We start from the raw sequence: 17,755 nt of genomic DNA on the forward strand, positions 1-17,755 counted from the left end.
ACACATTACGAGTCGCAGTTACAAATCTTATAGAAGGCATGACTGTGCCTTATCCTGCTCACCTTTAGGAAAAAAAATTCGCTGTCCCATTTTTCAAGATATTTACAGGACTTCTTTGTTTTTTTTCGGCAGCAATGCCTTCTCCCTCCTTCTGACTATCATCAATCTCTCTACTCTGTTTCCCCTGGTTTGTTGTTCCCGCTGTCGTCACTAACCTCATGACAACTGCCAACCAGGCGACTGCAGGTGGCATTTCTCACGAGGCTAGTGACAGGAGCCGAGGCGGAAGATTTTTTTTTTTAATACAGAAGAATTACAAGAAAACAATTATACGGGAGGATGGCGGGAAAGAGGGGTAAAATACAGTAGTTTCCTGGCCAAAACAGGACACTTGACAGCTATGTCTTAAAGCAGCTCAGTGTGTTTCTATTCCTTAAGCAGCTCATCCATCCATCCATCCATCCATCTTCTGCCGCATATCTGGGGTCGGGTCACGATGGCAGAAGCCCAAGCCGGGAAGCCCAGACTTCCCTCTCCCTAGCTACTTCGTCCATCTGGAGATGTTCCCAGGCCAGCCGAGAGATGTAGTCTCTCCAGCGTGTCCTGGATCTGCCCCGGGGTCTCCTCCTGGTGGGACGTGCCCTGAACACCTCACCAGGGAGGCGTCTGGGAGGCATCCTCATCAGATGCCCGAGCCACCTCATCTGGCTCCTCTCAACGCGGAGGAGCAGTGGCTCTACATAGCTCCTCCCGGATAGCCGAGCTTCTCACCCTATCTCTAAGGGAGAGCCCAGCCACCCCACAGAGGAAGCTCATTTTGGCCGCTTGTACCCGCGATCTTGTTCTTTCGGTCACTACCCAAAGCTCATGACCATAGGTGAGGGTGGGAACAAAGATCGACCAGTAAACAGAGAGCTTTGCCTTCCACCTCAGCTCCCTCTTCACTACAACAGACCTGTGCAGAGTCCGCATTACTGCAGACGCTGCTCGCTGCATCCACCTGTCCATCTCTCACTCCATCCTTCCCTCACTCGTGAACAAGATGCCGAGATACTAAAACTTCTCCACTTGGGGCAGGATCTCATCCCCTACCTGGAGAGGGCACTCCACCCTTTTCCGGCTGAGGACCATGGACTCAGATTTGGAGGTGCTGATTCTCATCCCAGCCGCTTCACACTTGGCTGCGAACCGATCCAGAGAGAGTTGAAGGTCACGGCTTGATGAATAGAAAGAATAGAATAGAAAATACTTTATTTATCCCCGAGGGGAAATTCAGGAGTCACAGCAGCATTTAAGAAAACAAAAGTAAGAAAGAGTATAGAAAGTGCAAAAAAGGTCCATAAGAAAATAGATGACAACAGCCCGTCCACCACTCGTCCACCACTCTCCAGCCCAGCCAGTCTCCACCTCCACAGGGTCCAGGACTGAGCCTCCCCAGCAGTCTGTTCAGTCTCTGTCTCCTGGATCCTGTCTGCTCACAGCAGGTGAAGCTCCTCCAATGTGGCGCAGGCATCCGATGTCAGCTCCATCAGCCACGTCCGTGAACAGCCACTCTGCCGCTGGGCTAGCACGGCTAGCTCGTCCATCCCACTGGAGATAGATCCCACGTTCCAAACAACGATGAATGAAAGGACAGGTCCACGTCGTCACCTCCCAGCTCACACCCGAGAACCGGCACGTCGTCCTCACCTCCTCCTCCTCAGCTCGAGGGAAATCATCAAGCCCTACACTAGTTAGCATTGACATGCTACAGGCTGCTAACAGCCAACCTCACATGTAAACAATGCAGCCATGGTTACATGTAGGATCTCCAGACAAACACAGGAGAAAGTAGTAAAAATATCACCAACGCCACAAAAAGTTTGGTGTCCATGACCAACAATGAACCATACAAAGTAATGATCCACTCCAAATACAAAGATTACGAAAAAGAGACGAAAAAAATTACAAGAAACGGACAAAGACAAGAGAGCTACTGCAACAGGCAGCTACTTGGGCAGTGCCTAGCAATGAAAAAAAAAAGCCAACAGGACTACATCATCCGCAAAAAGCAGTGATCCAATCCTGAGGTCGCCAAACTGTACCCCCTCGACACCCTGGCTGCGCCCAGAAATTCTGTTCCTAAAAGTTATGACAGAATCGGTGAAAAAGGGCAGCCCTGGCGGAGTCCAACCCTCCCTGGAAACGAGTCAGACTTGCTGCCAGCAATGCGGACCAAGCTCTGGCACCGGTCATACAGGGAACGGCCGGCTCGTAACAAGTAGCCCAACACCCGGTGACCTCAACCCCTGAGATGGAAGAGCCCACCCCTACATTCCCAGGCCCTGGAATGAGGATTGAGGAAGTCTTTGAAGTTTATCATTGTTATTTAGACTCCTTCTTCAGCTGGTGTCCACCAGCGGTGAGGGTATTGCCGCCCCAATCATGCTCCTCCAGGTCTCACTCTCATTGCTGACGTGAGCATTGAAGTCCCCAAACGGACCAGGGAATCCCCAGATGTAGCACTCTCCAGCACTCCCTCCAAGGACTCCAAAAAGGGTGAATATTCTGAACTGCCATTTTGACCATAGCCACAAACAACAGTCAGGATCTGTCCCCCCACCTGAAGGCGGAGGAAGGCTACCCTCTCGTCCACCAGGGTGAACTCCAATGTACAGGCACTGAGCCGGGGGGCGATGAGTATCGCCACCTCTGCCCGCGGCCTGTCACCATCGGCAACTCCAGAGTGGAAGAGGGTCCAAACCCTCTCGAGAAGGCTGGTTTTAGAGCCTTTGCTATGTGTCAAGGTGAGGCTCCTTTCCCGCCAGAGAGGTGACATTCCATGTCCCTAGGGCTAGCTTCTGCAGCCGAGGATCAGTCCGCCAAGGTCTCTGCCTTCGGCTGCCGCCCAACTCACACTGCACCCTGCCCCTATGGCCACTCCTGCTGGTGGTGAGCCCACGGGAAGGGAGTCCCACGTTGCCTCTTCGGGCAGTGCCCGGCCGGGCCCCATGAGAGCAGGCCCAGCCACAAGGCTCTTGCCATCGAGCCCTACTCCCAGGCCTGGCTCCAGGAGGGGGCCCAGTGACCCACGTCTGGGCAAGGGAAACCTAGAACCATTTGCGTAACTCATCACAACGGTCTGTGTGAGCTACACTTTTTCTGATTCCTCCTCTAGAACCTGTTTGCCATGGGAGACCCTACCAGGGACATAAAGCCCCTGACAACTTAGCTCGGAGGATCATTGGGACGCGCAAACCCCTCCAGCACGATAAGGTGGTAGCTCACTCATGGAGGGGTAAAGCAGCACAGTTTGTTTCTATTCTTAAAGCAGTTCAGTGTGTTTCTTGTCTGAAAGCAGCTCAGTGTTTTTCTATTCTTAAAGCAGAACAATGTATTATTTCATTTTTTGATTCAGCTTTTGTGATAGATTAACCCATTTAGCACTTACACTTATCAGTTTTATGGGTCTCTTTTCTATTTGCTGCCCAATGCTGTTTTGTAATCATCTTTAGCTTCGGACTGTTTATCAAACCTTTGGATACTGTTGGGTAATTTTTACCTTGAGCTCTGGACACAAATTGGAAAGATTTTAAGTAAACAAGATCATTACATTTAAGGTTTGAGTTGAATCAAGAGTTTGTCTGTTTCAGTAAGTCACAGGGTTTTCTCTTTGAATAAATCAAATGAAGCCACAACACAGTAATCCTTCATCACTGACTATTTAGTGATACAGTATATGATGGTGGAAAATGTTTAGATTCCCTTTATGCCATGTGAAGTTCTGTCATGCATTGTCTGTGGTGGCCTATTGAACTCTGCCATGTATTGAGCCATTCTCCAAACCCACATGCTCTCTTCTGCACATGCTCTATTCTGTCCAGGTCCGAACTGGATGTTTCAACAAGATAATGGCCCTTATTACCTCCAGGACCAGGGGACATGGCTCCAGGAGCACAAGATCCAGTTCTTAGAGTGACCAGCTCAATCCTCAGACATGAGCTCCAATGAAAATTTGTAGTGGATTATCCCAAGGTCTGTTCTGAAGCATAAAACAAAGATTTTAGAACAGTTTAAAAAGTAGTAATTAAAAAGACAAGCCCTCGCCAGAGTGAAAGACTGATGGGGAACACGCAGCCAGGATAAGAGCTCTACTGTGTCCTGATTGCAGGACAACGAAACTCAAATCTGATGACGTAATGGTTCATTTATTGTCCAGTTTTGAACACATTCTCTGTTATTTGTCAATGTTAATACCCACAATGTTACGAACTGATATACTGAAACTGTAAAGAATTTAGTTTTGTTTGTTTGTTTTTCTTGTAAACAATAAAAAATACTATCATGTGTATTTTTTTGTGTCTGTCTCATGCAGCCACACTATATTTCATGATAGTATCTGAGAGATTTGAGGAAAAAAAACTTGGACTCCCCTGATTAAAGTCCTGAAGTTGTGAGGACGGATCAGACTCCAGCTCATTCCACAGATTCTGAATTGGACTCAGATCTGGGGAATCTGTAGACCAGGTCAATAGCCAGAAGTGGTTACGTTTCTCCAGACTACCTTCCTCCATGGCTCAGTGGTCCAGGTCTGTTGCTCTCCTGTTCAGTGAAGGAGCTTTCAGTGAGGTCAGAGGTCAGCATGGACACTGAGCGGTCTACAGCCCCAGCTCCAAACACAACAACCTGAGATCACTCAGAGTTCAGACTCCCCTGTCAACAGAGTGTCCATGACCCCGTTTCTGATTCAATGGTCCCCTTTAGGTCCTTTTCTAGTAGGTGCTGCCCCCTGCAGGCCAGGAACACCCCAGAGGAGCTGCAGTCAAACCATCTGGATGTCCTCTCTGCATGAGAACTGCCAAAGGTTTTTGTGCAAAAAGCTTTGCTAACTTTCCTGTTGTCCTCAGAATAAACCAAAAACACCAAAGACTTGTCCTTTGACCCCAGAGGTTTGAAATTTTCCTTCAGTCACAGATATTACTGATCGCAGTAATGTTGGAGTACACGTTTTGTCTCCACAGAAACAGAGGGGAGAGTCAATAAGCTTGAAAAATGACTCACTGATATGAAAAATCAATTTAGTGTTTTCTTTCATCTCCCCTTTTCTTGCATCAGATCATTGGAATGAAGAATAAAAGATCATTTTCAGCTGCAGCCCTGACTTTGTGGAAACCTCCTCCTCCTCCTTCTCCTCCTCCTCCTCATGATGCTGGTATTTCTCTTCTGGACACATTTATGTGAGAGAGTTCAGATGTTAGAGGACACACACTGCCAGACAGGCCAGGATCAGTCTGATAGATAACGCCAGGGAACACATCAAGGCTTTGATTATGCACAGGCTCTTTATGTGAACCACCTGGAGATGTTGGAAGGTCGGCTTGTTTTCAGTATGTTCACTCGAAACTGGCATCTCACACAAAGCTGAGAAGACTGAGGCTGTTCTGTCTCTTTGGCCTGTCAGCTGAAAATATATTTTTTTCCTCTTCAATAAAAAATTAGACTTCCTTATAGAGTCTAACTTTGTATTTCAAATATAACAGCAGTTTTGTTGACATGGATCTTCAAAAAATGATACGTACATAGATGGACAAATGGACTTCAGTATCTTTCTGTCTTTGGTCCCTGTGTCAGATCACACACACATACACAGACATTAAAGGTGGAGCATCATGTATCACTCTTGATTTGTTGTGTTTAAGGTTTGTGACACATAAAGAACAGTTTGTGCTCTAAGTCTTCGGCCTCACAGATGAACACTGAAGAAGGCAGAAAGAAGACTCAACCATAGTGGACTTTTTTCAGGGGGCTGGGTGTGGTCTTGGGTGTGGTCTTGATCCTTCACTGTAGAAAAGGACGGTCTGCAGTTGTTGTTTTGTTGTTACACTCAACAGTTCTGACCATATGACTTAACTCAACTTCGCTAGGCGCTGCCCGAGTAGCTGCCTGTTGCAGCAGGTCTCTCTTCTTTGTCCGTTGCTTGTAATTTTTTCGTCTCTTTTTCGTAATCTTTGTATTTGGAGTGGATCATTACTTTGTATGGTTCATTGTCGGTCACGGACACCAAACTTTTTGTGGCTTCAGTGATATTTTTACTACTTTTCTCCTGTGTTTGTCTGGAGATCCTACATGTAACCATGGCTGCATTGTTTACATGCGAAATTAGCTGTTAGCAGCCTGTAGCATGTCAATGCTAACTAGTGTAGGGCTTGATGATTTCCCTCGAGCTGAGGAGGAGGAGGTGAGGACGACGTGCCGGTTCTCGGGTGTGAGCTGGGAGGTGACGACGTGGACCTGTCCTTCCATCCATCGTTGTTGGGAACGTGGGATCTATCTCTGGTGGGATGGACGAGCCGTGCTAGCCCAGCAGCATCGTGCTGTTCACAGACGTGGCTGACGGAGCTGACATCGGATGCCTGCGCCACATTGGAGGAGCTTTGCCTGCTGTAGGCAGACAGGATCCAGGAGACAGAGACTGAACAGACTGCTGGGGAGGCTCAGTCCTGGACCCTGTGGAGGTGGAGACTGGCTGGGCTGGAGAGTGGTGGACGAGTGGTGGACGGGAAGTCGTCATCTATTTTCTTATGGACCTTTTTGCACTTTCTATACACTTTCTTACTTTTGTTTTCTTAAATGCTGCTGTGACTCCTGAATTTCCCCTCGGGGATAAATAAAGTATTTTCTATTTCTATTTCTATTTCTATATGAAGGCGTGGTAGACTCAAGTGACAGGCAGGCATCATGTAGCTGTTAGAGAAGAGGCTTAAGGTTTCAAGACAGTCCAGCTGCAGACCTCCACTCTCAGCTGACTCTCATGGAAGCTCCACACCTCCATCGTCAGAAGGAAGTGACGACAGTAAATGGCGTAACAAATTTTAAAGTTGCCTCCAAAGTTGGGTAGACAACGTAACTTTGATACACTGATAAAAGAAGAAGTGTAAAAGTCTTGTCACCAATAACTCAACATGAATTGGTGTCACCTCTGGTGTAACAATCTCCACTGTTTTCATTTCCTCAGTAGTTTCAATATTAGATTGATGATATACAGCAGTGAATAGATTCACTGAGGTCTACATTTATTCGTACTGAGGTAAATTTAGGAATGGGTGTGGAGAACAGGCTCCTGTTAAGAATTGCTAGAAATGGTTTAATCCATGGACATCATTCACCTTAATGCTTGATGATTTCATGGCTAATTATTTACATAACACTGGAGCAGCCTGACCTTATCTTAGCAGATGATAACAGTTTCCAAAGAAAACTCTGATTCAGGATTTTCAGCTTCAAGTTTTCACTTTCTCACCAGATTCCTAATGCACTAAAAACCATAGAGAAAACATAGTGCTAGGTTGATGCTAATGTATATGGGAAATTGCATTAATATGCTGGTGGTTAGCATGCATCAATGTAACTTTGGTTTTAAACCATAATTTCAACAGATCACAGTTACAACACTGAAAACTCTGAACATGTTAAAATACAAACAGGTAAATCTTTTCAAACAAGAAAAGAAAAAAAAGTTAGTGCAGGCTCATGGCTATGGCTCAAAGCACTGCTATAACCACTTTGAGACACTAGATGACCTTCTTCAGTCAATAATCTATAACAAAACAGTGTATCTGCACCACATGATGTGCAATTTTTGCTTGTTTTTCTTTCTTTTTTTATGTCAAGAGATACTTAGATCCACTGACTGATTTCACATTTCATTTTCAATTCATTATGAACTTAATACAATGCCTTTTTTAGGTTTTTTTCTTTTGTTTGTTTTTGGGAGTGCAACAATCAAACATCACTCCATTCAAATATTCAGTTACAAAGATAGTTTAAAGCTAAGTAAATGTTATGTAGCTAACTCTAAGCTAACTGTCCATGTGTTCTAATGTGACTGACCTATCCGGATGAGTTTTCAGGTACCAGATAAAATCTGATGAGGTGGATCCAGAATCTTTGATTTGGATCCTGCAGACTGTGCAGTTAGCTCTCCTTTTGTTGGTGCCATCCTGTTCAAGGTTTTAAAACCAAATGTAAAGACAAATGCAGCTGCAAGTGTGCCGCCGCTTGCTATTGTTGTAATCCGATGTACAAGTGGTGCTGGATGATGCAGAGAGGTACACACCCGATACGTGGTTTGCCATGGTTACCTTGAAAAAAAGAAAGGAATCATATTAGGCTTGTCAGAGTTTCCTCAAACAAGTCCCAAAATACAAGTCAGAGTTGAGTTAAGTGCTACTAACTCTTGTCCCCATCTCTGATGGGTCATCATCTCACACGTTAATCCACATCACACTTCACAAAACTCCTGGACCACACTATTTACTTTTCCATGGTGTGTGTGGGGTCTCGTCCTATTTGTCATAACCATCTTACTTCAAATCCTCCTGTCAGAAACAAGTACACCTCATGCTAGTTTGAAGACAATGATATCCATCCATCCAGCCATACCAGCCATACATCCATACACCCATACATCCATCTGCTTATCCAGGTCTCGGTCACAGGGGCAGAAGTGCTATCACCAAAGACCAGTGGCCCCTGTCCCTGGCCACTTCCACCAGCTCCTCTGAGGGGATACCTAGCCGTTCTCAGGCCAGTCGAGGGATATAACTTCTCCACCGTGTCCTGGGTCTACCCCGGGTCTCCTCCCAACTGGACATGCCCAAAATATCTCCCCAGGAAGGCATCCAGGAGGCATCCTCACCAGATGCCCAAACCACCTTCTGGTTTCTCTCTGTGTGGAGATGTCTGAGCTCTGATCCCTATCTCTAAGGCTGAGCCCAGACACCCTGCAGAGAAAGCTCATTTCAGTCCCTTAAGATTGAGATCTTGTTCTTTCGGTCACTACCCACAGCTCATGGCCATATGTCAGGGTTGGAACGTAAATTGAGCGGTAAATTGAGAACCTCACCCTCTGGCTCAGCTCCCTCTTCACCACAACAGACCGGTATAGCATCCGCATCACTGCCGACGCCGCCCCGATCCGTCTGTCAATCGCTCGCCCCTTTTCTTCCCTCACCTATAATCAACACCCCAAGATACTTGAACTCCTCCACTTGGTGCAAATACTGTCTCCCAACCTGGAGTGAGCAGTTTACCCTTTTCCAACTGAGGACCATGACCCCAGACTTAGAGGTGCTGATCTTCATCCTGACTGCTTTGCATTTGGCTGCAAACTGTCCCAGTGTAAGCTAGAGGTCAGTGTTTGATGAGGCCAACAGGACGACATTATCTGCAAAAAGCAGAGATGGGATCCTGAGACCCCCCAAACCTGACACCCTCCACCTCTTGACTGCAACTAGAGATCCTGTCCATAGAAGTAATAAACAGATTTGGTGACAAAGGGCAGCCCTAGTGTCCCTGAGAAATCTTGTGGGGTGTCCTGACGATGATGTATGTACAGGAAAAAGCTGAACCTCTGATTCAGTGGTAGGTAGCGTGGTCGACTGAACTCTTGGGTTGTCCTCTGCCTCTGTCCTGGAAAGTCTACTCTCTTCAGTCAGACCAGAACAGTCTGAGTCTTTCAGAGGCAAAACAAGAGGCTAGTCCTTCTAAATGTATGGATCTACTTATTTCTTGATCCTTGGTGTTGAAGTCTGAGATTCTTCTTTTATGGGGGTTCTTCATGTTGGATTAATATTCTTGTAGACAGAGACAGAAGTTTCATGTAGCTCCTCATAGCATCTAGCTAAAGATTTTCATCTCTATCCTCTTATTCCAGACTAAAGAGCATCACGGTTGTTGGACATTTCATGTTTGGACGGCACCATTCATCACTGCAGCTCCTAACTGTTCATCTTCCTCGATATTTTCCCAGAATACACCCCTCTTCACCCTGTGGAGTGTGCAGATAGGGTCTTTGGTCAGTGGCTCATACTGGCAGGAAGATAACAGTTGGGCTTTTTGTCTGGAGAACAAAAGATGGACGCACAGTAGAGATGAAACATCTTCACACACCTTCAGCCGAGCCAGCGCTGGCACCCTCCTCTCCTCTCTGGATCACTCTCCTCCCTGCTCCAACTGGCCTCCGCTCCAAAGGCTGCTAAACTCAAAGCACATGTTCTCCTCCTCCATGTGCTCAAGAGAGAGACTGGCAGCACGTCTGAACCACACACACACACACACACACACACACACACACACACACACACACACACACACACACACACACACACACACACACACACACACACACACACACACACCAGGTATCATTGTTCTGCAGGGAGTGTCACCTTCTGCTGCGGGAAGGATTTCAGAGTGTAACACTGATTCTTCATGAGCCTGTCGCTGTGTGAAGTGTTGGCAGAAACAGAATCTAATGCTTTTTAATATTTAACGTCCAAGCACTGCAAGATCTTAACAAATGATATTTTCACTTTTAAACACTTATCTGTGTCTAACCCATGATTTAAAATGAGATTATCAGCAACAAATTCAGTGATTTCTAAATTTTCCAGCACGGTGGACTCTGAAGCTGGACTGTCAGATGGGCTAAGGACAGGAGAGTGACAGAGCACAGGCTAAAACATGGCTAAAAGCTGTTTGTGATAATGTTCATTTCACAGCTGTCAAATCTCCTGCTTTGGCTGGAAAACTACCGTGTTAACTCCTCTTTCCTGCCGTCCTTCTGCATTAGAATTCTCTTGTAAATCTCCTGTATTTTAATCAATGGTGCCAGTATCTCTATTATGACCACCTTTTTTAGCAATGAGTAATCTAACGTGATACTATTTTCAAACCAGTAATCAGATTAAAGTTACTGACAAACGTCACATTGCATCACTGTTCTTCTTTCCTTTTTCCTTAGCATAAAGATGTTTTCCTTCTTATTGATTGAGAGTAATGGGAGTCACCTAGTTGACAAGTCACATTTTCAGGACTGAGGACAGCTCACCTGAGAAACATAAGCTGTTTGACTTTTGGAGTAGAGTCATGTCTTTCACTCTAACTCCCTCCATTCCCAGATCTGAACCCTCTGCTCAGCATAAATCCATTGTTTATCAGCAGAGCAGTCAGCTACCTGCTACAAGGTATGTGCTGACAAGTAGGGGCGGATCCAGACTTTTTAGACTTGGGTGCCCCTGACCAGAGCACTGGAGATTTTGTATCAGATACAGGATCAACAGGCTACAGCTTTATCAGAAAAAAAAAAACTAGATTAAAACAAAGTGTTTTAAACAGCACCAGTAATCTCTGATTGTTCATTTATAACAAAAGATGTAGACTCAGATTATTATTATATTCACTATCACACATTTCAAACAATCATTCAGCTCCACGAGTCAGTGGGGGTGCTGTTAGCAGCTGCTGAATGTAACTAAAAAAGTAACTTGTAATCCAACTAAGTAACTTTTAAAACCAAGTCAAGTTGCCCTTAAAAGTGAAAATTAGTAATTAAGTGATTTTGTCGAGGAAATAAATCATTCCACTGTCTCTCCAATCCCTGTGTTTCTCATGTCACAGTGTTCCTCTGCTTCCTGTGTTCCTCTGCTCCCTGTGTTCCTCATGTCACAGTGTTCCTCTGCTCCCTGTGTTCCTCTGCTCCCTGTGTTCCTCATGTCACTGTGTTCCTCTAATCCCTGTGTTCCTCATGTCACAGTGTTCCTCTGCTCCCTGTGTTCCTCTGCTCCCAGTGTTCCTCTGCTCCCTGTGTTCCTCATGTCACAGTGTTCCTCGGCTCCCTGTGTTCCTCTGCTCCCAGTGTTCCTCTGCTCCCTGTGTTCCCCATGTCACAATGTTCCTCTGCTCCCTGTGTTCCTCATGTTACAGTGTTCCTCTGCTCCCTGTGTTCCTCATGTTACAGTGTTCCTCTGCTCCCTGTGTTCCTCTGCTCCCTGTGTTCCTCACGTCACAGTGTTCCTCTGCTCCCTGTGTTCCTCTGCTCCCTGTGTTCCTCACGTCACAGTGTTCCTCTGCTCCCTGTGTTCCTCTGCTCCCTGTGTTCCTCATGTCACTGTGTTCCTCTGCTCCCTGTGTTCCTCACGTCACAGTGTTCCTCTGCTCCCTGTGTTCCTCTGCTCCCTGTGTTCCTCACGTCACAGTGTTCCTCTGCTCCCTGTGTTCCTCTGCTCCCTGTGTTCCTTATGTCACTGTGTTCCTCTGCTCCCTGTGTTCCTCATGTCACAGTGTTCCTCTGCTCCCTGTGTTCCTCTGCTCCCTGTGTTCCTCATGTCACAGTGTTCCTCTGCTCCCTGTGTTCCTCTGCTCCCTGTGTTCCTCACGTCACAGTGTTCCTCTGCTCCCTGTGTTCCTCTGCTCCCTGTGTTCCTCACGTCACAGTGTTCCTCTGCTCCCTGTGTTCCTCGTGTCACAGTGTTCCTCGTGTCACAGTGTTCCTCTGCTCCCTGTGTTCCTCATGTCACAGTGTTCCTCTGCTCCCTGTGTTCCTCTGCTCCCTGTGTTCCTCTGCTCCCTGTGTTCCTTATGTCACAGTGTTCCTCTGCTCTCTGTGTTCCTCTGCTCCCTGTGTTCCTCTGGTCACAGTGTTCCTCTGCTCCCTGTGTTCCTCTGGTCACAGTGTTCCTCTGCTTCCTGTGTTCGTCATGTCACAGTGTTCCTCTGCTCCCTGTGTTCCTCTGGTCACAGTGTTCCTCTGCTTCCTGTGTTCGTCACGTCACAGTGTTCCTCTGCTCCCTGTGTTCCTCGTGTCACAGTGTTCCTCGTGTCACAGTGTTCCTCTGCTCCCTGTGTTCCTCATGTCACAGTGTTCCTCTGCTCTCTGTGTTCCTTTGGCCACAGTGTTCCTCTGCTCCCAGTGTTCTTTTGGTTACCGTGTTCCTCTGCTCCCAGTGTTTCTTTGGTCACAGTGTTCCTGTGCTCCCAGTGTTCCTTTGCCCCCAGTTTTCCTCATGTCACAGTGTTCCTCTGCTCCCTGTGTTCCTCTGCTCCCTGTGTTCCTCTGCTCCCTGTGTTCCTTATGTCACAGTGTTCCTCTGCTCCCAGTGTTCCTTTGCCCCCAGTTTTCCTCATGTCACAGTGTTCCTCTGCTCTCTGTGTTCCTCTGCTCCCTGTGTTCCTCTGCTCCCTGTGTTCCTCTGCTCCCTGTGTTCCTCTGCTCCCTGTGTTCCTTATGTCACAGTGTTCCTCTGCTCTCTGTGTTCCTCTGCTCCCTGTGTTCCTCTGGTCACAGTGTTCCTCTGCTCCCTGTGTTCCTCTGGTCACAGTGTTCCTCTGCTTCCTGTGTTCGTCATGTCACAGTGTTCCTCTGCTCTCTGTGTTCCTTTGGCCACAGTGTTCCTCTGCTCCCAGTGTTCTTTTGGTTACCGTGTTCCTCTGCTCCCAGTGTTTCTTTGGTCACAGTGTTCCTGTGCTCCCAGTGTTCCTTTGCCCCCAGTTTTCCTCATGTCACAGTGTTCCTCTGCTCCCAGTGTTCCTTTGCCCCCAGTTTTCCTCATGTCACAGTGTTCCTCTGCTCTCTGTGTTCCTCTGGTCACAGTGGTCCTCTGGTCACATTGTCCCTCTGCTCTCAGTGTTCCTGTGCTCCCAGTGTTCCTCTGCACCCCTTGTTCCTCTGCACCCCGCCGTTCTCGCCTCTTTTCTGGAATCCAGTAATGAAACATAGTTTTTTCTCCTCGGTCACCTGCAGCCCTCAGCTGCTGGCCCCACTTTGATCTGCGTGCCATGCTCTGCAAATAACACACAACTCTGCGTTGGTCTCCCCTTTGTAAAGAAGGAGGCTCAGGGATTGAACCGCTGAGTGTAACAAATACTCTTTCTCTGCTGTTAATGAGGAACAGGTGAGGCTGTGTGAGGAGGGATATAGACTCACTGCAGCGCTACATGTTGGTTACATGCCTCAGCACATAACTTCAGATTTTCTCACAGGTGTTAAGTACAGATGGACATGATTAAGATAAGGCCTGTCTTAGTTTTGCTGTGATATTCTGAAACGTCAAATGTAAGGTGTTCAACTACAAGAAAGGTGAAACTTGAAATGTAAAATATAATATCTGTGCTGGCCTTGATGTCATTGACATTTACTGAGCCATATGGAAGGATATCTGAGCCATCGGGGATTGAACATGAACTGCTACCACTGAATTTTTTAAGTTTCAATTTTGAAAACTATCAAATTTCAGGCATTGATTTCTATTTTCTTCTTTTTATTGTTTATCCATGTTGAAATAAATTCGGTGGGAGAAACATTCAACATCTCAAAAAAAGTTCCAATGTAAAAAAAACACAACATCTCAAAAAAATCAGGAGAAAAAAAAACAACATAAAAAAATTCAATGTCTTGAAAAATTCAGTGTCAGAACATCTGTTTTCAAAAAATTCAGCATCAAATCCAGGTAACCAAGGAGAAGCAATCGAGCCGTGCTATCGTATGATACAGTTGAATGTTTGTCATCAAAATCTCCAAACAATGCATATTTGTTGTTGCTGTGTGGTTAATGGTAATGGTTATGCTGATGTTTTTTAATTGTGGTCTGATTTTTTATGTGCTGAACCAGATTTTGTGTGATCACGCGTAAGTGGCCTTTGAATGTTCTGGAAAGTTCCTCATACAGCTGAAATCCCTGTGGCTGCGTGGTATCGAAAATCGTATTGAGAATAAATATTTTTCAAAATATCGTATCGAAGTTAGAAATCCGGTATCGTGAACAAGCCTAGAAGCAAATGTTTCACCTGTTGCTCAACACCATATTTCCACCACCACCACTCCCCAAAAGAGTTCAAGTTGGAGTTCCAGATGATGTTCACATTGATCAGGCTGCACACTGGCTGTCAAATGTGACAAGCGTGGCTGTAACAAATTCAGCAAATGCAATGCAACCACCACCCTTTGTGAGAAATGTGACATTGCTTCACTGAGGAGAGAAATTGTTTCAGACATTTCCATTTGGCTTAGGCTAAACTGGTAGATGGTTCGAATATGCTGAGGATGCAAAGGTTTTTGTTTCACCACTAGAAATGTGTTGTTTCAAGTTTCTTTTCTAAGTCTATAGCTCATTATTCTACAGCTAGTTGCTTGTTGAGAAGATCTCATAGGAGACAGTCTTATTTAAGTTTATTCAGTTTGCAAATATTTGTTGTTAAACAAATCTGAAAAGAAGATGTTGTTGTTAAAACTGAGTGGAAGAGTTTCAGTTTTGTTGAAATGCTAATTAAAAGACAAAACTTGGAGACCAAACTGAAGAGGACTGTCGGGCTGACTTATTTTCACTTAGGGAAGGGGGAACACGCTTTTGGCACCCCATGTGACCCATATGTAGCATTACAGGGGTTTAACACTGGAGGGTAGTATTTTGAAATAAAAATACTTTCTAATGTTTTTGGTAACTGAAAATGCCCCAGCGTCATTACGCTAATGTGGAAATTAACTGTGCATAGAGCCAATTGACCAGGGATCAATTGCTTCTCCTTGGTTACCTGGATGATGACTCTGAATTTTTTGATGACACTGAAATTTTTCATGTTAATTTTGTTTTTTTGTTTTTCTTTACAATGAATTTTATTTTACTGAATTTTTTGAGAAGTTGATTTTTTTCACATAAAACTTTTTTTAAGGTGATTTTTTCTTTACACTGAATTTATTTTGACAAAAAATGAATCAGTGCTTGAAGCTTGATGTTTTATAAAATTGTGCAAAAGCAACCAAAGTCTGATTTCGATGCTGAAAAAAAAACAGGGTTAGAAATTCATATTCAATCCCCGATGGCACAGATATACTTCCTTAATCAAGTCTTTTATAGGCCAGAAACTCATAGCAGTTTTACTTACTTGAGCTTGTTTTTTCCTCATAATGTTTTTAAGGGGCTGCACGGTGGCACAACAGTTAGTGCTGCAGCCTCACAGCAAGAAGGTCACTGATTCAACTCCCAGCTTGGCCGGTGGGCCTTTCTGTGTGGAGTTTGCATGTTCTCCCCATGAATGCGTGGGTTCTCTCGGGGTACTCTGGCTTCCTCCCACAGTCCAAAAACATGCTCATCAGGTTAATTAATAATAATAATAATAATAATAATACTAATGATAATAATAATACATTTTATTTGGAGGCGCCTTTCATGACACCCAAGGCCACCTTACAACAAAAGATAAAAAACATTGTAAAACATCATTAAAACAAATCATCAGAATAAAAGCAAGTGAGATGCACAGTGTTCAATCAAAGTGAGTAAGCCAATTAAAACAGATGAGTTTTGAGTTGAGATTTAAATAGGTTGATGGAGTCTGACTGTCGTATGTGTGGGGGGAGGGAGTTCCAGAGTCTGGGTGCTGAGCAGCTGAAGGCTCGGGCACCCACGGTAGTGAGGCCTGAAGTGGGGATTGTGAGTAGTCCAGCAGAGGTTGAGAGGAGGGTGCGGGAGGGAGTGTATTCATGGAGTAGGTCACAGAGGTATGAGGGGGCTAGGTTATGCAGAGCTTTGTAGGTGAGGAGAAGGTTCTTATATTGAATACAGTATTTGACAGGGAGCCAGTGTTGTTGAATGAGAACAGGGGTGATGTGGTCCAATGATTTTGTGCGAGTGATGATACCAGTGAACCAGAATTTCAGTGCTGGATTGGGACAGTGTTGGGCGGAGTCTGGAGATGTTGCGAAGGTGGAAGAAAGCAGTCCTGGTGATATTTGAAATATGAGGTGCAAATGAGAGGGTGCTGTCCAGAATGACGCCAAGGCTCTTGACCTGGGGGGAGAAGGGTATAGGGAAGCCGTTGGTGATGATCGGAGGAACTGGGGTGCACTGTGATCTGGTGAGGGTGGATTTGGAGCCAATGAGCAGGGCCTCTGTTTTATTGCTGTTGAACTTCAGGAAACTCCTGCTCATCCAGCTCCGAATATCTTCCAGGCAGAGGATGAGGGAGGTGGGAGGGATGGCAGCAGTAGGTTTGGATGAGATGTAGACCTGAGTATCGTCGGCGTAGCAGTGAAAGTGGACCCCATGGTGGCGGAGGATTGTGCCCAGAGGTAATTGACCATTCTAAATTGCCCATGTGTCAGTGTGTGAGTGAATGGTTGTCTGTCTGTCTGTGTCAGCCCTGTGATTGGCTGGCATCCAGTCCAGGGTGTACCCCGCCTCTCCCAGCTGGGATAGGCTCCAGCCACATAAGACCCTGAACAGGATAAGTGGTTAAGAAAATGAATGAATATTTTTGAAAACATAACGATGTATAAGGTACCATTTGATGATTGAAGAGAGGCTCAGGGGAGTTGGCGTGCTTGAGACAGGTTGGTCTCATTGCCAGGTGGCTCTGAGGCTGGGATGTGGTCGCCCCGTCATTGACAGACTGGCTGATGGGTATCTCGACACACAACAGGTAAATGACAGAACCAGGACTGGGTGTCCCAGGGTTTTTCCCAGCCAGGTCTGCCACACAGCTGAAGGATGACCTTCAGAAAGCACCTGGTGTCTTGGTATCAGACCAGACACTCAGGAACAGGTTGCATGCCTGTAGTATCCGGGCCTTTGGTTAGACCAGTACTCACCACATAGTCAACGATTAGCCTGAACTTGCACTCCTTCACGCTGGAGCATGGCCATTTGGAGGCTGGCAGTGTTCTCTGATGAGTCAACACTCCAGGTCACTCCTAGAGACGGTCAAACACGCAACCATTGAGAGTGTGGGCAACATCTTGCACCCGATAAAGTCCTGCACATAGACTGTATAATAAATGGATGTAGTCTCCCTGACGCCTCCTGTCTCTTTCTGAAACAGATATTTGAAGCAAATCAGCTGGTGCAGCCTTATCGAAAGTGACGCAAGCTTTGAGTCTCCACACTAACAGGTATAGGGCACTTGTCAATCACGTGAGCTGAGCTGTACGTCTGATTGGACA

The sequence above is a fragment of the Halichoeres trimaculatus genome, unplaced genomic scaffold, assembly GCF_033239565.1.
Source record: "Halichoeres trimaculatus isolate MK-OKI-2021-1 unplaced genomic scaffold, fHalTri1.1 fHalTri1_scaffold_10, whole genome shotgun sequence".
NCBI lineage: Eukaryota > Metazoa > Chordata > Actinopteri > Labriformes > Labridae > Halichoeres > Halichoeres trimaculatus.